We start from the raw sequence: 25,564 nt of genomic DNA on the forward strand, positions 1-25,564 counted from the left end.
TCCGTTGAACGTGGTTCGAGATAATATATTATGAGAAAATGCACGTCGAGCACTCCACGCGTATATCGCTACGGTATTTGCCCCGGTTTTTCGTTCGCGGTTGGTGGGCGTGAACTCCGTTGCACATCCATGTAGGTGCATACAACGAACGTGCTTACAAGCCGCGGAGGACGGGCACCTATGAACTCGGCCCTTTTTCACCCTCCCCCTCCCTCACCACCCCCTTCAGGATGTCGACCGACCAAACGAACCCTGCATATACGCGCCGTTAAAAGCAGGCTGCACTGACAATTATGTCGTGAGGTAGTGCAGGCATTAAAAGCACAGAGGACCGACGCGAACGGGTTCGAAACTCGTCCGGAGTTCCATGAGGCTCTGCATTCGCGTACGCACGATAAACAGTTCATAAACCTCGCATTTCGCCGCCCTATTTCTCTTGCAATAATTCGAAACGGTGAACTAACGCAGGCGGGTGCGGAATCATTTCAAAAAAATTCCGCCAACGAATTCTAGGTGTTGTTGATGTTCTTGTTTTCGTCGTAAATTTTTATACGGACAAAATAGCGAGCGAGTTGAAACGATATTGCAGGGTGCGTTTTTTTTTTTTGTTTTATTTTTAGATATATCAGTTCCGGTATTTCTGTTTTTTTTTTTTTTTTTATTTTGTAAATCCCGTAGGATCTGATTAGGTGCGTATTACATTCTCAGCCAGTTTTGAATGAAATTTTAACGGCAATTCAACGACCGTCGGACTCATCGTACAAGGCACAGTTTTCTCGAAAAATTTGCGAAATCGTAATACATGGAAACCCGAAAATTGAACACTTTTTAAATCGCATTGCGACTGTTATGATAAATTCTCTCATTTCACGTTATTCCACAGGTTTAATTCCATGTGAAATTTCGACGTTTAATTAATTCGGCGTCAATTCTGACTGACGGCTGTTACAACCGAATGAAAAAGGTTCCGGGAAAAATCAGTATTGAATATCACGGGGGTTGGTTTTTGGTCCGTCGATGTACGCCTCTCTGTTTACGTGCATCAATCGTAGTCGCGCAGGGCGAACGGTGTGGTCGGATTTGGTCCTTGGTGTCTAGCTGAACGATGTATGCGATCGGAAGGCTAGTTTAAGCCGAGGGTGGGATTGCGTTGAGTTGAATTAGCGTTGGGTCAGGTGAGGTTAGTCTGGTGCTGCTTAGGTCTGACCCAATTTGGCAAAGAGCCATGGAAACAGCTACGCCTGTCCTTTCCCATTTCTCCTCTTTCTCCTTTCGTCTTCCATCGCCTGTCACCGCCTCAAGTTTCGTCAGTCTCGCAATAAGATCTAACAAAATTGAGTAAATCCTCCCAGCGAAATTCGATCACTTCGGGTATTCGTTTTAAAATCGATTTAAAATCACAATTCACTTGTGTTCACTTTCAAAGTTGATTTATATTGAAAATGAAACGAAATCAGTAGCAATATTCTTGTTTCAAATTTTTGCAATCGATGTTATGTGCGCGTCGACGAAATTTCACCGGGATAATGGAGGAATAATCGATGAAAAATAATAAACGTTGAACAAAAGATAGAGAAGCGATTGGAGCAATAAAATTATTCAATTTTTCATTTACCAGGATTAAAATTTACCCAGCAAACGAACCTGCAAGTCTTACACAAATCCACCTCTCTGTGCTATTATTCGACGTCGTTTACGCGGAGATCGGTAAAAAGCGATCCATACGAATGCGAGAGACCTTATTCCCCATTCCCCGGCTCCTAAGCTCGCCGTCGATTTTCTAGGGAAAAATTATTATACCGATTATCTGAGGAGCCGTTCATTTTGGGAACCAATTCACGAATGACTACGAATCATTGACGTTGATATCGAGGGATTGATTTTGATTTCCAATAATTTCCATGCATTCCAGGCGATTTTAGGTGATCTCCAGACCGGATAAAATCACAGAAAATCACAACAAGTAACTGAAAATCGATTAGAATGTTGTGAAATGATTCGAAGCAGAATTAAAATCACTTGGAGAACTATAAATCAACGAATGTAAACGATAAGGTATAAAAATCAATAGAATGTCAATAAATTGAAACTCATATTTGACGATTTCCACGATATATTCAGCTCAATTGTGCATAAATTTCAAGTGATCACGAATGATTTTCAATGAGTTGAGGTACTTCGATTGATTCCTGCTTAATCCATCTAACATATCAATCATCAAACTTCCTGTTAATTTACAATTAACTGTCCAACCGTTAAATTTATGACTTCCTCTAGCCAGCGAATGGTCCGCAGCCGGACCAAATCTTCCCGCTGTTCGAATTCTGGTCGAACTCGGTTACGCCAAACCCTCATCAAGTCTAGTCCAAAGACAGACCCTCAACCCTGCATTGCAGACAAACTTTCCGTCCAATGCCGGCTGGTTTGAACGAAACTTGCTCGGCGTTTAGAGCGTCACGGGGTCCTCTTGTCTCTGAAATTATCATCGGTACGAGGATAACGATTTCAAACCCCCCCCCAAGGAGCAATTTTAAGTTAGTCGTTGTATAAACGACGCCTCGACACGAAGGCGCGCATGCATCAAATTCATATAACAAACGTCCGTCCGGCGATGTCGTGTCTGACCTCAACAAGTTGTCGTACTTTAATACTTGTTTCGCTGCGCCCAGTTCGTGGACTTATCTTGTTCTCGTCGAGGGTCGGATTGTCCAACTGCTCGCTTGTCTCCGTACCGGGACGAAGGCTATCGTGTCGACGACGGACGCTGTTCACCTCTTATCTGACCCTCTCCCCTACCTCCCTCCCTCCCCTTCCACTTAAATATCCAAAACGCGAAAAAACTCACACTCGCATGTCCACGACACCTCGGAACCTGCATTTATCTTTATGCTAATTTAAGCGTATTCCCACAAGCCGCGAAGTCAGGTTCCCCCCCTTTTTTTCTTTCTCCTTTTCGATCACACGGATACGGATTTTTTAAACTGACGAACACGAACGTTGTATCGGTAATGATCAGCGATGAGCGAGTAATATTTCGTTCTGTATTGGAGTTTTCTCGTTTCTTCGAAGCAAAAAAAAAAAAAAAAAACATGTATGAGAAACTGTAAGAATACTTTTCACCAACCTTTGTTCGAGGTTAATGCTGTTGGAAAGCTTGCCGCGAGAGTTAAAGATCGTGAGATTCGATTGTTTGAGATTCAAATTGGCCACTTATGGATTCGGTATTGAGATATACATAATGGGTCGGGAGGGGGGGGGGTGGGGAGGGGGAGGGGGAGATAATTTTCAATCACATATTCCAAAGGCCATGCGACGGTGTGTTTTTCGGGGGGCACCGGGAAGATCGAGTGGGTAGATTATGCGTAATATTAATAAAAGTTGAGAGTAGACGATTACGAAAGCTGGAGGGGGAATTTAATATCGTGAGATAATAATTCTCGATCGATAGTATACTTATATATATACATATGACGCTGTATATACGTGTAGGCGTCAGAGGGCGGCGCGTGGTCGCGTTGTTGAAAAGAAGTCGACGTTTAATCGAGTGGACGACTCGAGGATCGAGGCATCAAAGCGGGTCTCTTGTCTGACTTTTTGAAAAAGGAGAGATAAACGAAGAACAAAAAGCAAAAAAACAAGAAAACAAAAAAAAAAAAAAAAGGAATAAAGAAAACAACGACGCGGCGCCAGGAACAAAGTCCATTGTCTCGTCGGAATTGATTAGAGGGTCCGATCACCGATGATTGCCGAGTTGCCGCACTGACAGGCGTGACGCTCGAGCGTCGCGACGCCTGGTCCGCAAGGGGGTGACGAGTCACTTTAATATTGACAGGTCATGGGATGAAAGGGGGAAATCTTTGACTCGGATTCGTTGCCGTCTAAGAGACCCGGAGCGAGCACCCACGATTAAAGTTTAAGGGAAGATCGCGTCCTTCGGCCTCTCGCTTTGTCCCCTCTGATCGAGCAAAGAGAGCTTTCCCGATCCCACGTCCTTCCCGTCTCGTGGTCACTTATTCCTCATCTCGGCTGTGCTCTCGGACGTATGAATATTTACGACCCTTCAGTCCTCCGCGACGCTCCCGTCGAGGGTTTGAAACGAACAGTCTGAGACTCGGGATGCTCCCTTCGCCGCTGTTTCCGCTTCGCCGGAAGTACGAGAGAGGCGGGTGGAAAGAAACATGAGAACGAAGTCGAGGAGATGTAGACAATTTTTTCGAACAAAGTTCACGGCGCGTGTTTGTTTGTTAGAAAATTATCAACACAGCGTTTGTTATTGGAATAATTATTTCACCAATCCTATTTTACGGTGACCGCACGCACGTGCTTTTTGATATTTCTCGTCCAGTCGGAATGAGCGTGAGCCCGAGGCCGAGATGCTTTATGCCAAAGTAAGTATGCGCTGCATGCAGCGCGGATGAAAAAGGTGGGATTTTTTTTTTTTTTTTGATTTTTTTATTTTTTGTTGTTGTAGCGTTGTTTCGCCGACGCTTTCCAACTCCGGGAACCCAGACGAATCACTGTCTGACGCAAGAAACGAGACCCCTGCTACATTTCTACCAGTTCGCATTTCCCCAGAGCCTCGGAGGAGCCCCATTATTTCTCTCCGCCTCTACCCGCGCTCTTTATTCCTCCTCTCCTCTCCTCTCTTCTCGACCCTGTTACGCTTCTTTACGCGGTCAAGATTTCTCGCCCGACAACCGTGAAATTGATATGAAATTATCCGTTATCCCGGGGTAGTTTCTTTTATCCGTCGTGGCTTTTCCACCGTGAAAGAGTTTCAAAGGTTTTAAGCCTCTCGCGATTCTCCGGTCGTATTTTTACGAAGAAGAATACGTATAAACAAGGTCGAGACGGAGGGAAAATAAAAGCGGGAAAAAAAAAGAGGCGAGTATAAGAACGAGGATATAAGAATAAGAAGAAAGCTCGGCGAGTCGGGTATGCAGAATCACGCAAAACTTTGAGAATTACCCCACGGACCATAAATAAGAAAGAAACTGACGGCGAAACGGGGCCGGGGGGAGAAAAAAGGGGGTCGAGACCCCGTCGGGTCTGGGATCAAGGGACACCCGATCCGGGATCCCTGGCTTGAGTTATGAAGTGGAAAGGAACGAGTGATTTACCGTGAAACCGTTGATAAACTGCGACCGATTAAAATATGGTTCTTTGCCTGCCGGGGGCTTGATCATCCCCCGCTCCCTTTGCCTCTTCTTTTAATCTCCCTTCGTCGCTTCGCAACAATTCTCCCTGCCTTAATCCTGCGTAAACAATCTTTCTTCCTAATTTTCGTAAAACACCCGGGTGAAATTCAACGACGAATTTTCAGAGAAAATAGCTTCCGTATGTATATCGGCGATATAATTGTTCCGCACATTTGGCTGATTGCGAAATTCAAAATGGCAGATACAAGATGACCAAGAGCATAGAACAAACGCAACTTTCATCAGGAATCGCCGATTCTTGAGACCGATTTCAATCACTTCGCATCTCTTGTCTGATTCAGAAAACAGGTCTCCCTGATTTGGAAACCGATTGCCGAAAAACGTGTATCAAATAATTCAGTGCAACGTCCGAATTTCACGATTGTTTAATTAACATCGACGCAAGTGTGCCTTGATTCAAGGCGTTAGGCGGATACCGAGACAATATAATCGCCGCGATAAGCTCCCGTGTCTGAAAGGTATAAACAATCCGATTCCACGCTCGTATTTTCATCCCCCTTAGGAAGACGCGCCGGGTGCAAGGGACGTTACATACCGGATATTACTGCGCGTGATGCGCATGTTCGAAGTTGTCTATATGCCCGAATTTCAATATGTATTACACCTACGTATAATATAAATATGAAAATAAATATATGCACCAGACGCCCTGTTTTATTTATGGTTTATCTCGTCCCGCCGCCATCGCGAATCGTTCGACGCAGTCTCGAGTACACAAGGTTGCGAGTATAGCCAGCATTGCAGTTCACACTGCAGGGTATGCATACCTAAATCAAATAACAAGCAAGTGTGTACGGGAAACGCGCTCTCAGTTATCAGAACCGTTGCGAGTGAAACTAGGTACGGAGGATTGTGGCGTTTAATTTAAGCTGAGAAATCGAGAGAGCGATGATTAAAGTTTACTCTCTGTGACGATTAGCTCTTTATCGAGAATGTATAACGGCAGTGATTGTTACTCCTAGAAAAGTGGCATTCGTGCAACCGGTTGATATTCACACCTACACATTTCTGTATACCTACGTGTTATATTGTAAACGTACAAAGGACTATATCGCGTGCAACTCGATTGCTTCGCTATTTTTTTTTTTTTTTTTTTTTTCTTCTAGCATATTTATTTTCCTTAGAGTTACAAGAGTTATACTGAATCGGACCGAGGAGTTTATACGGCGCAGAAATTGATTTCTCGCACTGTTAAACGAACTTCATATATAATTTGTTACGACGGTGTACTCTGTAGTATTTTAATGATTTTACGAAGAAGAAAAGAAAGCAAAAACTACCCCTTATAAACGAGAGCATCCCTGCACTTTAATTTTTTCTTTTTATTATATATGTACGTCACAGCCGGCTGCAGATATCGTGCTGTTATTTTAGCCGAGCGTCTGGCTTTCGTTTTTTATTTTGTCTGTTTTTTTTTTTTGTTTTTTTTTTTGCAACCCCCGTCGTGACGTTTATGCGACAAATTTAAAGCTTCAACGCTGGCTGGATTTGAAGGTATTTATTTATGGCTGAAGTAGTAGCTGGTAACGCGTTGAGAAATGCGTTTTTATTCGTCACGTACTTTTTCTCTCTCTCTCGGTTCTGTTTCGTTTCGTTACGTTTAATTTTTTTTTTTTTGAAGTTTTTTTTTTTTTTTTTTTGTTTTTTGTTCCTTCTCTTCCGAATGATATTATTACAGACGGCGGGCGTGTAGCGAAAAACATTCTCTCTCGTTCACCGCGCAAACTGCACGGGCACTACGACCACTTTGTAATTTGTCGTTTTAATTGCTCTGTTATACGTGTGTTTGAAGTCGCGGCATTATAATACCCTGCGCAACGTGGCCGGTTACGCTTTAGTTTGCCAAATTTTACTATCAATTTGTTATTCCGCGCGTTTAAACGGGCAAATTAATAATACCGCGTTGGTATTGTACAAAGATATACCGTGCCTAGTTGGTGAACGCTTCATCCCTCCTCGACGCGAAACGAACGACGACGAAGCAAGGTAAATAAAATGTTTTGACGAATGCGGTTGTCGGAAACTTTCCCGTATTTATTTTATAAACATGCATGTGTGCGTGCGTGTCTCTACGTGTATTTCTATGTACGTAGATTATAACCGTTTTTCGGATATATATTGGTATAATAACATTTTGTTCAAACTTTCTACCCTCCGCATATACAGTCGATATTTTAACTGGTTATTTTCGTGTTAACGAGTTGCTCATGTTCCTGCACCGTATGACTATTATTTTTTGCTTCAGTTCCGTTGACGCAACGCTTCACGGAAATTAAATTTTTTTGGAAATTACAATACACCTTGCAAAAATTCGTAAGACTCCCTACAAACGAAGGACGATTTTTACCTACGCGTATACGTATACCTGCAATTCAAGTTTCGACCATGTTGCAAATATTATTGTAACTTTTTACTCGTTTTACGTTTTTTTTTTTTTTTTTTTTTTTTTTACTTATTTATATTAAAGCGGCAAGGGTAAGTTCAGGAGAAGGGTTCAACCGCGAAAATTAAGGGCACAAGGGATCGAGAAAGACAGAAGTAGTGGGAGAAAAAAGAGGGAAAGAAATTCTGGTTTTTTTGAAATCCGAACCGAGGTGAATAAAGATTTATGAGGAATAGAAAAAAAATGACTCGGTGAAAAAAAAAAATTGGGGTAGGGGGAGAAAAAAAATTGAAACCTCGAGTAACACGTGACTCCGCGAGGTCACACGAGGTCACACGAGGTTGCGCGAAAATGTGTCGTGATTCAATATGGCGACCTCCGTAGTAGCAGGCCTGAGACTTCTTCGGTCCGTTTAATCGTTGGAAACACTTTTTCCCCCGGCGTTAGGTAAAAACGTTTTCACTGATTTGGCACTTTCGAGGAAGAATTTGAGCCGTTTTTTTACGCCGCAAGGACACCGCCGGCTGGATATCGAGACACTGAGATTCGCCTCCCTCGGCCTCCGAAGCGAGGCGCTGCGAACTCTGATATTGATTTTCGCGGAGAAAACACACACGCGTTGTAAGTGGGTGCCTACGACACGCCGGAGTGCATTGCTCGAGTCCGAAACCTGGTCCATCGGATGCTGGGGACACCCTCCACCCTCTACCCCGAGGGGCGATTCGATCGAGGGAGTTATAAGTTTAACGGTTGAAAATCAAATTGAAAATCAAGGAAACTCGAATGACCGAATTATTCGATGAGATGCAGACGAGGAAATCGGTCGGGATAATCGGAGTCATTGGTAATCGTTGGGAATGAATTGAAATCGAGCCGCGAGGGTTGGAAATCGTGGAAATCGTTGAAAGTTTAATTGCGGCAAGCGCGAAACTTTGTTTCGATTCAACGACGTTCCATCGATTTCCATGGTGACTGCCGAGTGAACCGTACGTTGATTTCCAATCATTTGCCATTTTCGTTCGAGGTCATTTAGAATGGTTTTTAGTCATTTTATAGTATCCGGTGATCACTGAAAATCATTAGAGAGATACGGAAGTCATTGTAAAAATTAGGGGCAACGTCGGAAATTGGTGGAAATTATTTGATACACTTAAAATCAACGGAAATCACTCGAAATCAATGTTAATGAACTGCAACTATTAATTTCATTTCCAAACGAATGGCCCCTCGAGTCACCCTGCAAAATATCGTTCTTAACGTTGATGCCGATGCCGATGCTGTGAGTTTCGAGTTATCCAATTAATTCAATGGCTTATTGCAAAGTCTATCGAAATTAAGCTTCCCTACTTTTCGGAAAGATTCGATTCATCTAAGCGTGGATTTGTAGGTACAACAACAGTGATTCGTTTTGAATTGAATCAAGATGTCATGCTTCACGTGCTACTTTAAAATATACTTTGTAAAATGCAGAATTTACTCCAGAAACAGTGAAAACCACTGTGTGCAGATTGAAATCTGCTACATTAATAGGAAAAAATATAGCTGATTCGGGTATTTTTTATTAAAAACCTTGACCAAAGCCTCTCCTTTTCCGCAGTTACGAGTAAGATCTGCTCTTTTTCTTTTCTGCGTGTATACGATGAAAAGCTTTCGATCCAATGTAGAGAAAGACCGGATTTGTCCAGCGTGCACCTTTCAGATTATCGTTTTTTTTTTACTATTTTTCTCGTCTTGTTAGAGAGCCATGTTCGCGGTAAAATTCCGTTAGAGAACTCAGTATATAAATAAATATATATGTACACATGTAAACTCCGATACACCGTGGATGAAAATAAATTTCAGCCGTTACACACGGCGATATTTCATTTCCCTTCGCGATGTTATCAAGCTGAAAAGTTCACCCATTTAGTTGATAATATCACCGTTGATATTTTCATCGTTAAAATAGCAATTCACAGTGATAATTATACGAGTAAAATATACACTGAGAAAAATTTCATTTGTTACAGTAACTAGAAAAATTCAGCAAAACAGGTATCGTTAAAAAACACTGTTTGAATATTGTTGGGATTACGAAAAACGAGGTACGCCTAACAATTTTGCGCTATCGTCGATCCTTTTTTGGTAATTGCAGCGCAAAATCAATTTTTTCGGTTTACTCTACTTTTTTAGTTAAATAAGGCTTCAACGTCAATTTATCGTTGCACAAGCTTTAAATTTTCGCAACAGTTGCAGGAATAAAGGATACTGAACGACCGTTTAGCTCTCCTCGTAAGTATAATACGAGGGATGTATCAAAGGTTCATTTTTCTTCATCTGTCATCGCGTTCTGACAAACGATTTTCACACCGACTTATAGCTCGCCCTGGGCAGCCTGCTCCGTGGTTGCAAGAAAGCCGGCTGGCGCGGATGTGATAAATGATCATCCGACCAAACCTATTGAAACGTGTTTTTGGCTGTTCTTACATTATTAAAAATCCTAACAACCCCCAGCCTCGACGAATAGCCGGAAAACACAAACAGATTTGGATGTATCTAGATTGAAACCAATTTTCGGTTTTAACGAAGCTACGTACGAATTCACAGATGAAAATTGCAGGAATCAATAAATTCAAAAACACGATACAACCGCAGCGGCATGTTACATTGTTTGGTAACCGAGAGAAATTTCGTTCAGAATTATGAAACCACTTCTTCCATACAGGACAATAAAGCCTTTTCTTCCAATCAGTAATAATCAAACAATCGAAAGATTCTTGTTGAAATTTTATTCTTTGGCCTGGACCGAATCCAATTGATCACTCGCAATCAACGGCTTGTGCACGTGCGCTAAATTTCGAGCTTGGACTAATTCAAGGGACTTACAATATTCAGGGTTTCAGGATCTCAGAGATTTTGTGTAACTTGAAGGATTTCAGCGGTTTCCACGAAGTTCCAGTCAGTTTTGGAAAAAATTCAGCGTTCATCGCCTCGTCTCGGGAGGGCAATTGACGTGCAGAGTTATTCCGAATGAGGCAACGTCAGCTCGAACAATACGTTATAAATTTCGTTCGTCCCATGGCTATACCTAACCTAATCGGCTCGGTAAACTGCAGCATAACGCAGACAATAGTGCAATTCTGATGCGTCCTGAATCGTGCAGTCCGCAGGATTTATCCTTGGTAACAGAGGGTTGATACGTCATGGAGGCCGGAAATACATCGGCGCGGTTAGCCATAACGGTGGTAATGGTGGAGATTTATTGTTGCAGTGAAACTTCCGAGCAGCGAACACCTTCGAGGCTGAAAATATTGTCCGTTATCGAGGAGCGTCCGCTATTCGGAACAATATCACCGTGTAAATTGTGCAAAGAGAAGCGTCGCTGTAACGGATTTGCGGCTTACGTGAAAGGAATTAGCGAAATCCGCAGGTCAAAGTTTACCCCTGTACATTATATGTATAAAATTCAGCAATTCCGGAAGAAGGGACCGACGAAAAATTGGAAGGCGCGCGCGCATTTCTGCCGGGATTTCCGGCACACGCTCGATTCCCAAGACCCGGAGTGCCTACGCAATACAAATTTACCACGACCCTCACCTGACGTTTATCGCTCGATCAGACCGCGGCGCCAAATCCAACAACCCGAAGCGGAACACACGGGACATAATTAATGCGTTGGGTAAATAAGTAATTAGCGACTCACGGTTCCACGGTTTGGCCAATTTTCCGAGCTCGGGTTTGACGGTACAGGGTATCCGTTTCGTTTTACCGTACATAAAGCTCCCCTTCGCCCCCGGATGATAATATTTTCACTTTGAAACACGCGCAAATTATTGACATTATTATTACGGTTACCGTTGCCGTTACCATTGTTGTTATACTCGGAATATCCGTCAGATACACCCCCGTCATTAAGCCTTGCCAATCCCCTGTTTTCCCTTTCCTGAAAAATTTTCACGGAATTTTTATCACCCGCAAAGAGTGTGCGTATAAACACGCCAACGAAATCGAAAAACTTTGATTTATTTCACCGAGATTTTTTCACTCGCCAAACAGGGCTTATTGCGTTGTACAATTTTTCACATTTCTGTCGAAATTTTTCAACTATCGCTTGATGTCGGAATTGTTTTTGAAAATTTTAACAATTTAGGATTTAGGGAGGATTTTTCTTTTTGCTCTATTTTTTTTTTCTTTTTTTTCGTCGGAACTAGATTGAGGTCTTATTCGTTGAAATTAGAAAAATCCATCTCGTTTTCAGACATTGAAAAATGACGAACGATGATATTTTTTTTCTAAAACTGCGAACAATAGGACCGACCAGTTGAAATTTGTTTATCTCAAATCTTGTCAAAGAAACACGAAGTGTCATGTATTTTTGATATTTTGGATTACGCTATTTCTGAAAATAATAATTTGGTCGTTCGTTATGATTTTTCATTTGAAACAAAGCCGAATGCAACTATTAGCAGGCCGTAAATAGAAATGAAAAAAAATTCGGTCCAATTATTTTAAAAAACTACGCTTCATACGCGCGTACGGAGGGTAGCAAATTTTTTTTGCAACGAAACTTTCCCGTTGATCACATGTTTCCATTGAATCTAGTTCAATTACAGATTTTTCACCAGTTTCGTATTACTTTTTTTCTCCGATTCATTTTTATTCAGAATACTACCGAGAGGCGTGCCTCGAATGATGATGATGACGAACGCCGCATGAGACTCGAGAGAAATTTCGTTCACCCTTCCATATAACGGAATTTAACAACGCGTAGAAATGTATTATAGGTATAATACGTATGAGGTAATGGTGTCTGAAGACGCGGATATAGAAGCCTAATTTCGAACGGTATATGCCAACATTTCGGCACCGCTTCAGACAGCCAAGGAGAATCTTCCGCTCGTTTAGGGGCCCCATAAACCAGGGTCGTAACAGTTTTCCTTCTGCAGTTTCTCTTTGAATCCCAAGCCGCCGAATGGCTGCCCGTAAACATTGCGGCTATACCAACCCTCAGATTTCGCGACGGTTCATGATTCACGAAAATTTTGCAAAATCCTCGAGAAAATAACGCGGAGAAATGAAGCATGGGAATCACTGTTTCTTCTTCTTTCGTTTGACATTTTTTTCTCCTTCTGTTTACCGAAAAAATCAGATTTCTATTGCGCGAATGCATAGAAAATTGGGAAATAAGAATAAGAAAAAAAAAAGCCCCGAAGCGTCACAGCTTGAAAAAAATCGCTGCGGGAACTTGGAATGCTTAAGATTACCGAAACTTACATTGTATATGTATGGGTGTATGTATAAAAGAAGTTTCGCACCAGCTCAGCCATTTTTTTTTATCTTCTCAGATCTGGTCCATAATTGGTTACATAGTAGTACTACTTAAGTTACTCTCTGAGAATTTTTCCTGATTTTGTAATTTACTAGTTACGGAAATGGCATTTTTTTTTTTTTTTCAACCCGACTATCATGGAAGATTAAAGTCGGGCAAACAAAAAATTTTAACACGAAAACGTTATGTTTGGCCATGAACTGTTTAATGCAATATATGTGATAGTTTTGATGCCATGCCAGTATAACATATGTCGCATCAAATAGTTCATGGAAAAGAGGAACTCAGATGAATTTTAATTCACCTTTCTCGATAAAATATTTCTTCTACTCGGCAAAAATGTCGGGTTCCAAGATGCCAATTTTTTTCATACGTTTTGCAATACAGGAAAATCAAAGGTATGGCATTGGTAGAAAAAAAAAAGAAAAATTTCGTCAAACACATTGTATATATTGCATTAAATAGTTCATGAAAAAACATTACTCCTTTTCATGTTAAATTTTTTTTCGCCCGTCTTGAATATTCCACGATATACGGGTTAAAAAATTTAGAAAACTAAAAGAAAACATTTCCAAAACGAGTAAAATAAAAAATCTGAAAAAAATCAAAGAGAGCACCTCTAAGAAATATTACCAAATAACGAATTATGGAACAGATCCGAGGGGATAAAAAACAAGTGACTGATTTTTTGGAGAACGCCTTATACGTATATGAGGCAAGCTGCGCTTATATACGCAGAGTATTATATCGAACCATCTGCTAGTTCAGACAATTTCGGTAAACAAAACTTCCAACTTATGATTTCTTCAGTTTTATTCAGTTTTTCTGCCCCCCCCCCCCTTTCCTTCCTTCCTCCGCCGAAGGGTAAGTGGAAAAAACAAACTTTTTCACGAATTGCTGCCGTGGGAGCCGCGCACGTGCAGCAAGCAAAGGCTCGGGTCAACCTCGTTGAAAAATACGCTTATATTCACTTGCATTATATATAATACGAGCGTAATATATTTTCCTTCCTTATCCACGAATAAGTCCAATGACATTTTCGCACCCCAGAAACAAAAAAATCTAAAACGACAATGTCGGAAGAAAAAAATGGAGACGATTTGAAAATCTGCAGTACAACACAACGATGCTTATTTATAAATATATATACATATAATTACGATTAATTATAGGTAATTAAACCGGTCAATAAGTAGACAAATTTTTCATTTTATTTTTGTATTACGATTGATTTTTCCTTGACGTTTACTTCTAGATGGACTGAAAAACGCGCTTTCATACTTTGCTTGAACTTTGTTATTTCGCAAGACGAAAAATCTGTCATCTCAGGGTGGCTGATTTTTAGTAAATTTGCCAAACACGTAATGTAGAAATTGAAATCCATGAATAATTAGGTATCGATCTAACACCGTAGATGATGTCAAATTTCCGCATCGACCATAAAAATTGTCTATGCGTCCATAGTACAGCTGCTAAGTGGTAAATTTTTGACAATTTTCTTACCACCGCCATGTTGTACAGCGCAGATTTGTCTTACAAGTAAGAAGTACCGTCAGCTTCCTCAAATTCGAGCATTATCTCTCACTGAATTCGAAAATACCGCTCTTCCGTTGAGAATAACAAATGTTTCGCAGAATATTATCAATCTCCTCCACTTATGAGGTAAAATAAACGAACTCAAATCCCATAGACAAAAATCGTGTAGTCTGCTCTCTAAATTTGAACAAGTGAATATTCACTGATTCCCAGTTATTCTTAAGTATACCACTGGAAAAAAACAGTGCATACGGACCGACGTTACGGTGTCTTTTCACCGATATCCCACTGATTTTCTCCAGTGGTAGACTTATAACTGATTGACACTTAGAGAGTGACGCTGGTGTTAAAAAAGCTACTTCTGGCCCTTTGGAATCCAAATCCATCCAGCATCCGGCGCGCGTCACGCGACGTGCATCATTCGGGAAACGCGAAATACCCGCGTTGCAAGCAGGATCGCGAATCGGCTCTCTCGTCGCGAGTCCTTCCGGCACTCCGCGTTCCTGCACCCAGCGACGCGCATCCCTTGCAGCCAATCCAGAGCCGGAGCAGCCGATCGAACGGGCCGGCATATCGCGACCGAATCTCCCGGTAAATCATATTGATTCCGCGTTAAAACTTTGATTTACGATAGCCTGTATGGTGCAGGAAAGCCCGCGAGTCCCGTTCGAGGCTCTCCTTTCACGTCCCGTACGTCCTGCAGACCCGGGGTGACCTCGCTTGGCTAGTACATCAAATTTATGTATAGAACGCGTTATACCGCCTCGGTACCTGCTGCAGGATACCCGCCTCGCGTTACACGACGATAAGATCGCCGTACCGTGCGCACCCTCCAATAATCTCTTCTCGATGTATACGAGCATCCGCGCCAAATTGCCTGCCTCTGCCCGTTACCCATTTCTGCAGGATTTTCCCCCTCGGATACCGACCGGGAATGATCGCTGAAAGTCATCGGCGAAGCTCGAAGCCACGGGGAAACACCGCGGCCACAAAGCGCGTTCGTACGTTGGATATTTGGGATGATATTTAGATTGGAAAGATGTTTTGTTAGCGTCCAGCGGAAGGAGAAAATGGTCTTCCAGTAGGCGGAGGAACCCGAAGAATTCACATGGAAATCGGCTGGATTTTCAGTACGTTACAGTACGCATTATTCCGATCAAAAGTTCTCATGGACACAAGTCCCAAGAATCGGTGGTTTCCGATATGCGATATTCGGAAGAAGGATTTCTTTTTATATAAATGGATTTCGTGATTTTCATGAATTATAAAGCTTGGAGGAAACTTGAAATAAAACAAATCGCTCGAAAAATTGCGCAGTTCATTATCGAAGACAGGCAGAAAGCTGTCATTGATTTCATCCATGAACCCGCTGGGTTACTGGAAGGGGATGAATGGAACGTCAGATTTCGCGCGAAGTAAGAGAACCTCCGACTCTTGCAATAACCGAGTTGTTCCGTTTTTCACGCGTCCGTGTCTCTGCAAATCGGCCGTGCAGCTTTTGAGTGATATATTTGATTTCAAGTCCCCCTTGAAGCTTTCTAATTCGTAACAATGACGTAATCCATAGATGTGAAAAAATCCACAGACCCACCTTCCAAACTTTCGATCGGGAGAATACGTACTATAAAATACTGAAAATCCATCCAATTTCCGTAAGGATTCTGCGACGTCCTTTCCGACTACGGTCAACCGAACCAGAAAACAGATGCCTAGATAGGTATACCCGTGTACACCTCTGCACAGCGTAAACTTTGAAGAACTATAATAACAATAATCATATCGCAGTCACAACCGCAGTTGCCTCTCGAAGTACGTAGGTAGATACATGTATACCCATGTACGCCTCTCAACTGCGGTCGTAACATCAACATAATTTCCGGAGTCACCGGGCGCAGTTTCAATGAAGCACGAAGTACGTCGGGGTACGTAACCAGGGCTCATAATGCCAGAAATTCGCTTGGAATTTGACCAAAGTAACCTTAAACGCCGCGCATATGCGTACATAAATTCCAGGGGCTTGTCTAAGTGCTTGTAATGTGCATAAACGGAGAGGCGAGAGAGTTAACCAGATCTGATTAATTCTGCACCTCTGCTAATTCTTCTCGGTGAGGATAAGCCGTTTTCCGCAGTTCCCGGATGCTCGGATCCATTAGCTCGGTATATCGATGCAAGCCAATGCTTGAGACAGCAGGACCGATCGTCACATTAGCCTTCGTCGTTCCTCCACCGTGCCGGGGTTCAAGTCCCGGTTATGTTTCCATGCCCTATTTAGCTTTGACACGTGACGTCAAACGCTTCCTCCATATCGCCGGAGCAGTCCGCACGCTCTGTATTTTGATTACGGAAACTCCTGCTCCTGCAGGATTCAAACCGCAAACGCTCCTGCACAGGATATGGGATTTCCCGATTCACGTTGACGTGAACCCAGACCTAGAGTCTTATTTTTCCCAACGAATTGATGAGAACGAATTAAGCAAAATGTCTCTGTTGTGTACGGATTCTCAGTAAATTGGGCAGAACGCTTAAGAATTAATATCGATCATCAATTTGAGAAAAGATTTTCTACAATTCTACAACGTTGAAAATGTTTAAGCCCTGTGGTGTTTGCAACCTGATTCCAGTGTTTTTGACCTAAATCCAAAGTCCGAATTACAAAACCTTATCTCAAATCGTTCGTGTTTTATCTTTGCCTCCGTTGTTCAAATTTCCTCAGAATCGTAACTCTCCCAAAGTCTGCCGATGCAGTATAATTCACATTCACTGTAATTGGAAAAAATGAAAATTTTCTTAAAACTTACTTCCGTTTCGCCAACTTCTAACCCACATACCGATTCATCCCCAATCTCTTGTCCCTTCGATTGTCCGAGGTGAAAGATTCGCCTTCGTTGAAGCTTGTCGACTGAATTTCGCCCTTCTCCCTTACACCCTGAAAGCTGCTGATCGTGAATGTGAATCGGTGCAATACAGCCGGTGCAGTCGGTGACCGGAGGGCGTTCATCCGTGTGGAGAACATCGCCCGTACGGTGCACCATGGCAGCTGGAAATGGTCGACCAGGGTCGCGTTTGGAGGCGGCATGCACTCCGCACCGAGGCAGAGCTTCGTTCAACCTGCATCTCAGTACCGGCAGCGTTGCAGATAGCGAGCTATTTTGGTAAACTGGAGTAAACTGGAGGCTCCAGTGCAGCAGCAGCATGTGCTACCTGCAGCCGAGAGAAGGCACAGACAGAGAGGAAGAGAGAGAGAGAAAGTCACAGCCCGAAAGCCACGGTACAACACCGCTCGAGTCCATGTACGCGTAAATTGGATGGGAAATTTAGTGGTTTAGCTTGCAAATATCCATTCGCTCGGGGTGATGGTGCCGCTGTTGGTGCGTAGACGTCGCTCCGCCGATACATGGTGCATTCTCTACGCGTTCGTAAGTGGTGTGGACGTAATTGTACACGTCGTGCATTTGGATACCTGCACGTGTTATACCTCTACTCTGCGTGTATTATACGCGATATATACAGAAACCCGTATACCTGTGGATGTTTCGCTGATAGCATTTATTACGCCTCGGTTAAACCACGTTCGCTATGGGCAATAGACGATGCAAACAATTAGAGGGGACAGCTTGTACAATGTGAAACGGCATATTTTCACTTGGAATTTTTTTCCCTTTCAGCACGTCACTCCGCGTTGTTTCGAACGGTGTTAATCCCGATCCGACGTTTGCCGGATCGTGTTTCAACACCGTGAAATACGTTCCATCATATTTATCGCAGATTTTTCTTGTTATTTTTTGTTTTTTTTTTTTTGTTTTTTTTACTTCTTCATTTTCAAATGGAAATCGCACCAATTTTTCAACCCAATTAAGGCAAAACAGCGCCACGTGTTTATATATGCAAACTCTGGCGAACAGCGAACGGTTCTCGTTTTATAATCAGAATAATATTTATTGTAAAACAAGGTGTGTTTTAAACTTTTCTAAGAATTCTCCCCGTGTATCGGCATAATATTCACACGTAAGAAATCCCTATTTACACGCATACATGTAGAACAACATCAACAGGTGGTTTTCCGAATGAATTTTCATGGCATTCGACGTAGAATTTCTGCAGGCAAACTTCATAGTTGGTAAAATTCAATAACTCGCAATGGATTACGCATATATACCGAAAATACATGATATAATCTTATGTATATATATATATACATATAGTGGGGTAAGAAGGTATTCAGACTGGGGAGAGTAACTGGTTAGGTATACCCACGTTCCGCGGTGATGTTATACGCGAGTTACGAAGCTGAAAGACGTCATAAGTCCTGCTTAACATCTTCGCGGGGACGTTATATAACCTGCAAGTTGGAGAGAAACTTTTTAATTTACTCGTTTACCCCGAAAGTTTCTACAGTTCGCAAATGAAAGGAGATGTGTACGTACGACGATCTTTTACATTGCTGTGAAAGCAACAACGGAAAAATTAAAAGAAAAAAAAAAAAAAGTAAAAATAAATAAAAGAAAGGGTAAAGGTTTTCTCGAGATAATGAAAGCGGAGAAATTGTGCACAGTATTGCATAATTCGCAAATCGGAGGCCTTTGCGAGGAAGAATAAGAAAATACATGTTTTGCCGTAGACGAGGGGGAGATGAGGGTAAAAAAAAGGGGCCTCAAGACCCTGACCCTAATTCCTAATTCGCAAGACCACGAATGGAATACCACCAAGCTTTATCCATCTAATGGACGCCCGCATTGCCCAGGAAACGGTAAAACGGGGAAAACGCAAATCTGCATAAATGATATACCGGGAAACCAGACAAAGGAGCTTCGTTACGGCTGCATTAAAATTTAATAAAATATATCTGCGGGGATTCTGGTGGATGTTCATCCGCACCGCCAAACAGCCGACTAGTTTTCTGCCTGCTTCCAGACCCCGGGGTTTTATGCCACCTTGGATTGTAATTTACGCAGAGAATTCGGCTTCGACGTAACCGGATAACTCGGTTTCCCATATAAACTTATCCCCTGCGTGCCATGGCACGCTCAACAGTTACACCTGTAACCCTTGCCATCCTCATTTAGCGTTTCGTGTCTTGAATCGTCGCGACTTTCGATCATTCGGTTTCCTCAATTTCTCGTAAATCATCGTTTTGAGGCTGAACGAACACCTCTGTTATGGAAAACAAGCAAGTGACTGACTAAATCGACCGTTTCAGAAAGGATGTAAAATTTATGCTCGAGAGCGGAGTAAACGTGTCAGCTAAAGCATCGGTATTCAAGATTATAATCTAAAACTTATGACTGGATTTAAATTGACGTTAACAATTTTTACACTCAATAGCCTGATGATTTAATACTCGATCATTTGTAGTCAAATTTACTCAATTGTTGAATACCTTTCTAATTAAATTACATCTTTTTCGTCGAATGAAATTGCATGGTCTGTGTCACTAGAAATGATGTTATTCCTTGGTTTCGTTTTTAGGCTCAACATTCATTCCCGCCTTAACGCTAAATAGAAATCATTTAGGAAAATCTATCATAGCTGAAGGCACTTGACGAGGCCCAATACTATCAATTTGTACACTCCTTCGTTTTTCTCCGGTTAATATAACTTCCCCTGTTCTAACTTGCTCCCGCAGGCTCAGCTAGAGGTAAATCGATATCCTAATCCTTAATGCCGGTAGGTATTCCAACTCAACGGTTGAGTTAATCTCGAGTTAATACTTCGGACTTGGAGCCCATAGTTAGAATGCTGGTATGCGGGCAACTATATACGAGAGTGGTGATCCACTCTCTCGCCTCACCGCCGAGACACGTAATTGAGGAAATACGTACGCGTAATAATAATCATTTACGTATTATATGTATAATATTAAAACAGGCTTCGGGAATTGACTATCCTTACAATGACTCCAGAATGTCTATTCGTCGGTAGCGTAGCGAAACATTGAACACAGAATCGAGTTTCGCCAGTCCTGTGAAAACCACCTTTTTTTTCACAAGAATTGTAATTCAATTTCATCCTGCGAACACGCTGCCCGAGGTTCTATTCAATTTATTAACGCAATTGACTCGACTAATTGAACGAGACTCGGAAGAGCCGATTTGTTTTCAGGTATAAAATAGAGGGAAAAAGTGCCAATGAAAAGAAAAAATGGACGAGAAGAAGAACGAGAAAAAAAAATAAAAAATAAAAAATTAACAAAGTTGACTGAAAAATACTGCACGAAGGCGAATAATCCTCTCATCTCTGCCAGCGAAGAAGAAGAAGAGGAACAAACAATCGGGATAATTGTTCGGTGTGTCCGTTTCAACGAACTGCAACTACATCGGATCTACTTCTTTTAATTTTTGTTTCCTGTTTTATTTTATTTTCTTTCGCATGCATTCAATTTGGCGGATTGGTTCAATTTTATAAAATTAGCAAACGAGCTTCTAATCGTCGCTTCGTAGAGTACCGAGTTATATGACATTCGTTCACTCGTCGGTGATTGCCGCGAGCAGGGAATAAAATGGCATCAAATGTAATAAGAAAATAAAAAAATAAAACCTTTGCCACTCTGCAGCGTGCTTTAGTTCACTATCGTTTGTCCGAAAGTGATTATTTTATTTAACGTATCATTGTGGCTCGACTAATGAACGGAACAGAGTGAACTAAAACGCATTTGAAAGCTGCGTATTTTCGCTTTGAAACACAAAAAAGAATTTCAAATTATCTTAACAATTGACACGTGTAAGTGTCACGTGAAATTTGGCTTAGCAATGACTTTTTTCACCAGATTTAGTATATTTATTTTCAGACGTTCGGGAACGTTTTTATTGATTTCTCGAAAACAACAAGTTGATTCAAAAATCCGTTCCGTAGGAGCTTAGAGGATATATTGACGATTTTAAAAAGTCTTGGTTTTTGTGTTTCAGATATTCCACACGTTAACACAGACCGCCAATTTCTTTATAATTTTAATGAAAAAATGGGAAAATGTTCTTGAAACTACAAATAATAACGCCTCCAAAATCAGATTGTTCCAAATGTTTTCATTTTACTTAATAAAAAAAAAAAAAAAAAAAAAAAAAAAAAAACAGTCTTAAAACTAGGTATGATTTTAGACCGTCCAATTAATACAAATAGACGAATTTATTTCTCGATCTTTTTGATCATTCTCGTTTCTACTCTTTTCCATGACGTATCGTTATTGTTATACTTTTTTATTCCGTCCCTTTTCTTCTTCTACTTTTCACGTGTACATGTAAGATGAAACGAACGAAGGCGCGAAAATCTCCTTTGTCATCATCAACCGGAAGCAACGTGCAGAGTGGAAGTAATTTGAAACCGGGGTGAGGATTTCGCTTCTAGGCGTTATACGAGTATGTATATCCCGGGCCGCAGAAAGGGGGAAATTGAATGCCCGGCCAATTATTGACGATCTCGATGAGGTCTAATCACGTTTCCTGTTTCCTACTTGGTTTCCTGTTTCCTTCCTCTTTCTCTTCGGCAATCCTCCGTCATCAATCGACTCTTCAATGTGCATTTCTTGTAGATATATATGTTATGTCTGTAATAAAAGCGGTTCTGCGATACCATGAAACGATCGCGTAAAACGCGGCTGTAAAATAGCTCGACGAGGTTTATCATATACACACATACATATATATGTATATACATATGTACACGCTGACAAGAGCAAGAAATTACCCGACCCTTAGGCAAATCAACTCAATACACAGTAAACGAACCCTTTCGTTCCGAAGAGAATAAACGAACCGTGACCTATAAAATGATCGCAAAACGGTGACGGTTTATAACTATTGTCGGGGAACGAAAGCCGCTTGGTAAATATTCACACGTTATTGTTCGCTAAAAAGTTATCCTGTAGATTACGTTAATTCGAACCGCCAACCCCTTCGCCTCGATTATCCTACCGCACTAAAATTAAAAGTTTGACAAATTGAATTGTCCAGTGGTTAAGCCGAGAAACAATTCCGATTTATTGCCACCGCAAATATGTTTGCAAATGCCTGCAATCCACCCCCCGGGCCGAAAGTTGTGTAATCCATTTGGATCTGAAAACGCGGCTAGGTTAAACGTCGGGAAAACAATCGCACGATGAGAATTATGTATCGTTGCGAATTTGAAAATGGAGGATCAGTTTCTTTTGTCTCTTATTTCGAACCTTCAACTATTGCATCGACACACTCATTGTCGGTCAGACAATTGTACAACAGTCAATTACTGGCTTAGGTACTAGAAATTACCTTGTGCTGTTTATTGTGCGAGAATTTGAATAACATTCGTTATTCTAGGAGGCAGGGATATGAATGAAAAAGTAAGGAAACGGAAGGAGGGAAGTAGAAAAAACATGGGTGAAAAGAAAAAAGAACCGGGTCGATGTGACGATCGCGGGACTGACGCTAAACGCTACGTAAGTTAAAAAAGATCCCAGATCGTGATAGCCTGAAAATCAATTTTCGTAGAAATGCACGTGAAGTACACAGCGGATCTAAGCTGTGCGTTGCAGAGTCTTGAGTGCAAACGGCAAGAAATATGAAGAAACTGGTCATAGAGGTATAAGCGGGGTTGAAGTTTCGAATTTGGAAAGTTCCGAAAGCCCCTAGTTCCGAATTATTTCGTGGCGAAACTTGAAGCAAAGATGAATCAGATTTTGACGGGACAAAAGTTTCGAACGGTCGGTAACCCGACGGATCAAAGTTTCGAAATGCAAGATTCCGGAAATTCAAGTTACGACGGAGAAAACTTCCGAAAATTAAAATATACTCATGGGTGTAAAAAAAGAGAAAAACCGAAAATCAGACTGATCAGGATTCCGAACGTAAGCGTACCAAAATCCAAAACAAAGTAAGATCAAAGTGGTTGAATTTCACCAAGCCAAAAATTCACGGAACCAAAAATCTTCGATAACTCGGAATTTCGGTGTTTCAGATTTTTAAATTATCTCATTTTCGAATTTTCGGAACTTTGACTCGTCGGAATTACGCCCGTTCGGCATTTTGTCTCTTCGAAATTTCGCCCTTTCAAAGTCAAAGTTTGATTTCTTTACTTTAACTTTCGCCACAAAAAAACTGGGAATCTGTCGCTTTCGGAGCTTTTCAAATTCAAAGTTCCGATCCCGCCCCATGAATATCAGCGACGTCTACAGATCTCATGCATGAATTCAGTCATTCTTATACAGTGTCACACCGCGCGTCAGTGGGTCGGTATATTACAATATGTCTAAAGCGTAATACCACACAAACTTCGTCAACTAATGGCTGTTGCTGAAAATCTTTGGTAGGTGTACGTATATATGGTGTAAGGTGGCCGGGTGGGTGGCTATAATAATTACCCACCACCCTGGCGTGCCATTAACTTTGTAGAAGGATGGCAGGTAGGTAGGAAGGTAGGAAGGAAGGAAGGTACTACCGCCAGTTGACGACTTCTCGGTGTAGTTTAACAATAGATTGAGAATTTCGTGTCACGCGAGAGTCGAGATAAACGCAGTGTGACTCGGAACTCCGTTAGTTTGCAACGTGTCTGCGCAAAGTGGCAATATCGAATTCGCTTACAAAAATACTCTTTGTTACAAGTAAGAAGAAAAGAAAACTAAGCAAGAATTAATTCAAGAATATGAGGATCGCCAATATTATCATTCCTGTTGTCCAACGTCAACTTGTTTCTAATCAGTGAAACTCACGGAACAATTAATAATAAAAAAACAAATAAATAATTCAGCCTGCAAAACCGTGCCGTATTTTTTTTATAAACGCCAACGAGAAAACTGTTAATTTTTACATCGTACACTGCACAGTTCTGAGCCGGTGATTGCTAACCGGAAAACGGGGGAATTATCTCTTGCAATGTTCGTTTCACGTAGCTCATTTGCTATAAAAATCTCTTGGCACGGATGATTCGGCTGTGAAGCGATAAAAAAAAAAAAAAAATTTGCTTCCATTTCGCCTTTTTTTTTAAACTTTAAATATTCGTTGAATTTTACAAAATAGAGCCTGCAGATTTCAATGCCATAAAAACGAACAATTTTTTTCCATACAGAAGTACTGAGAAAAATTTCATTCGTCCAGTTACTAGAAAATTCTAGTAAAATGGATAAAGTTACAAGAAAAGAGTTTACATTAATGTTACGATTAAACAAGAAAATGTGCTGTAGATATAATTATTCACTGTAATTACACTTGTATGTATAAAATTTTTTGAAAAAGAAGAGTAACGAATACCAGATTTGCCGGTTGCTCGGAATTTAAAATTTTCCGTATCAATAAGCCGACCGTTCTGTCGAGTTTTCGTATTTGAATAAAAACGCTGTTCCGCGATAACAGACGAACGAATCGTCGTACGATCACCAGGCCGAAAGTCGGAAATGCGCGGGGGCTTGAGAAAGTGGCAAGCGAAGGGGTTGGAGGGTGGCGAATTCGCCCTTCGGGCGGATATCCGCGTCCCTTCTTTGCGCTGCAGGGCGGGCAAAGGTACGAAGAAGATGGAAGATCCGGGGTTGCAGGATTGAATTAATTTGCCACCGGCTATAAAATCAAATCACGGTTGGAACGGGAGCTTTGCGCCTCGCACCTTGCAGCTTTGGGCGCTGGGGCATCGTAAGTAACTATGCGAGGTGAATAATAACCAATTCCGGGTGGGGCCCGGCTGGATTATTAATGGCGTGAAATTGAGCCCCGAACCCCGGTCTCGTGGAGAGCAACAAAAAAAAAAAAAAAAAAACTAAATAAGAAATAAAATACAAAAAATAAACTCCCAGTACCTCCTCGCGAAGGCAAGTTTTTGCACTGACATTTGTCATTCGTTATTGTATTAATGTTGCACACGTAATATACATTATATATGTTTAATATGCTGCACGCCGGGGACGGAAGACCGGATTAAAAAATCGCTGAGACAACTTTGAAAATTGTTACGGATTTGTCGTATAATGTTTGAAAATTGATGACACAGAAGAAATGATGCTGTGATAAGGGTTGAAATGTGAAGCTGCAGAGGTTGATGAATCGAATTTTATTTAAAAAAAACATCGAATTCTTGACGTGTTAAAGGTAAAATAAAATCCCGTCAGCTAAGCCAAGTAACACAAAGAACCTTTAGCGATGTTCAAAAATTGAAAAACTCCATTAC

General features: G+C 41.4%; 1 protein-coding gene across 7 annotated transcripts in view; it reads right to left on the bottom strand.

Moving 5' to 3' along the window:
• LOC124302321 (agrin-like) overlaps positions 1 to 25,564 on the bottom strand; it is a 290,584-nt gene that overhangs the window by 28,096 nt on the left and 236,924 nt on the right. For 2 of the 7 annotated variants that reach the window (XM_046758375.1, XM_046758374.1), the window contains exon 1: positions 7,979 to 8,138. The exons of the other annotated variants lie outside the window; for them this stretch is intronic. The gene's annotated coding sequence lies outside the window, so the exon portion shown is untranslated. Of the gene's footprint in view, positions 1 to 7,978; positions 8,139 to 25,564 lie in introns of those variants that run through there. 7 annotated transcript variants of the gene reach the window in all.

Source organism: Neodiprion virginianus, chromosome 4, assembly GCF_021901495.1.
Source record: "Neodiprion virginianus isolate iyNeoVirg1 chromosome 4, iyNeoVirg1.1, whole genome shotgun sequence".
Taxonomy (NCBI): Eukaryota; Metazoa; Arthropoda; class Insecta; order Hymenoptera; family Diprionidae; genus Neodiprion; species Neodiprion virginianus.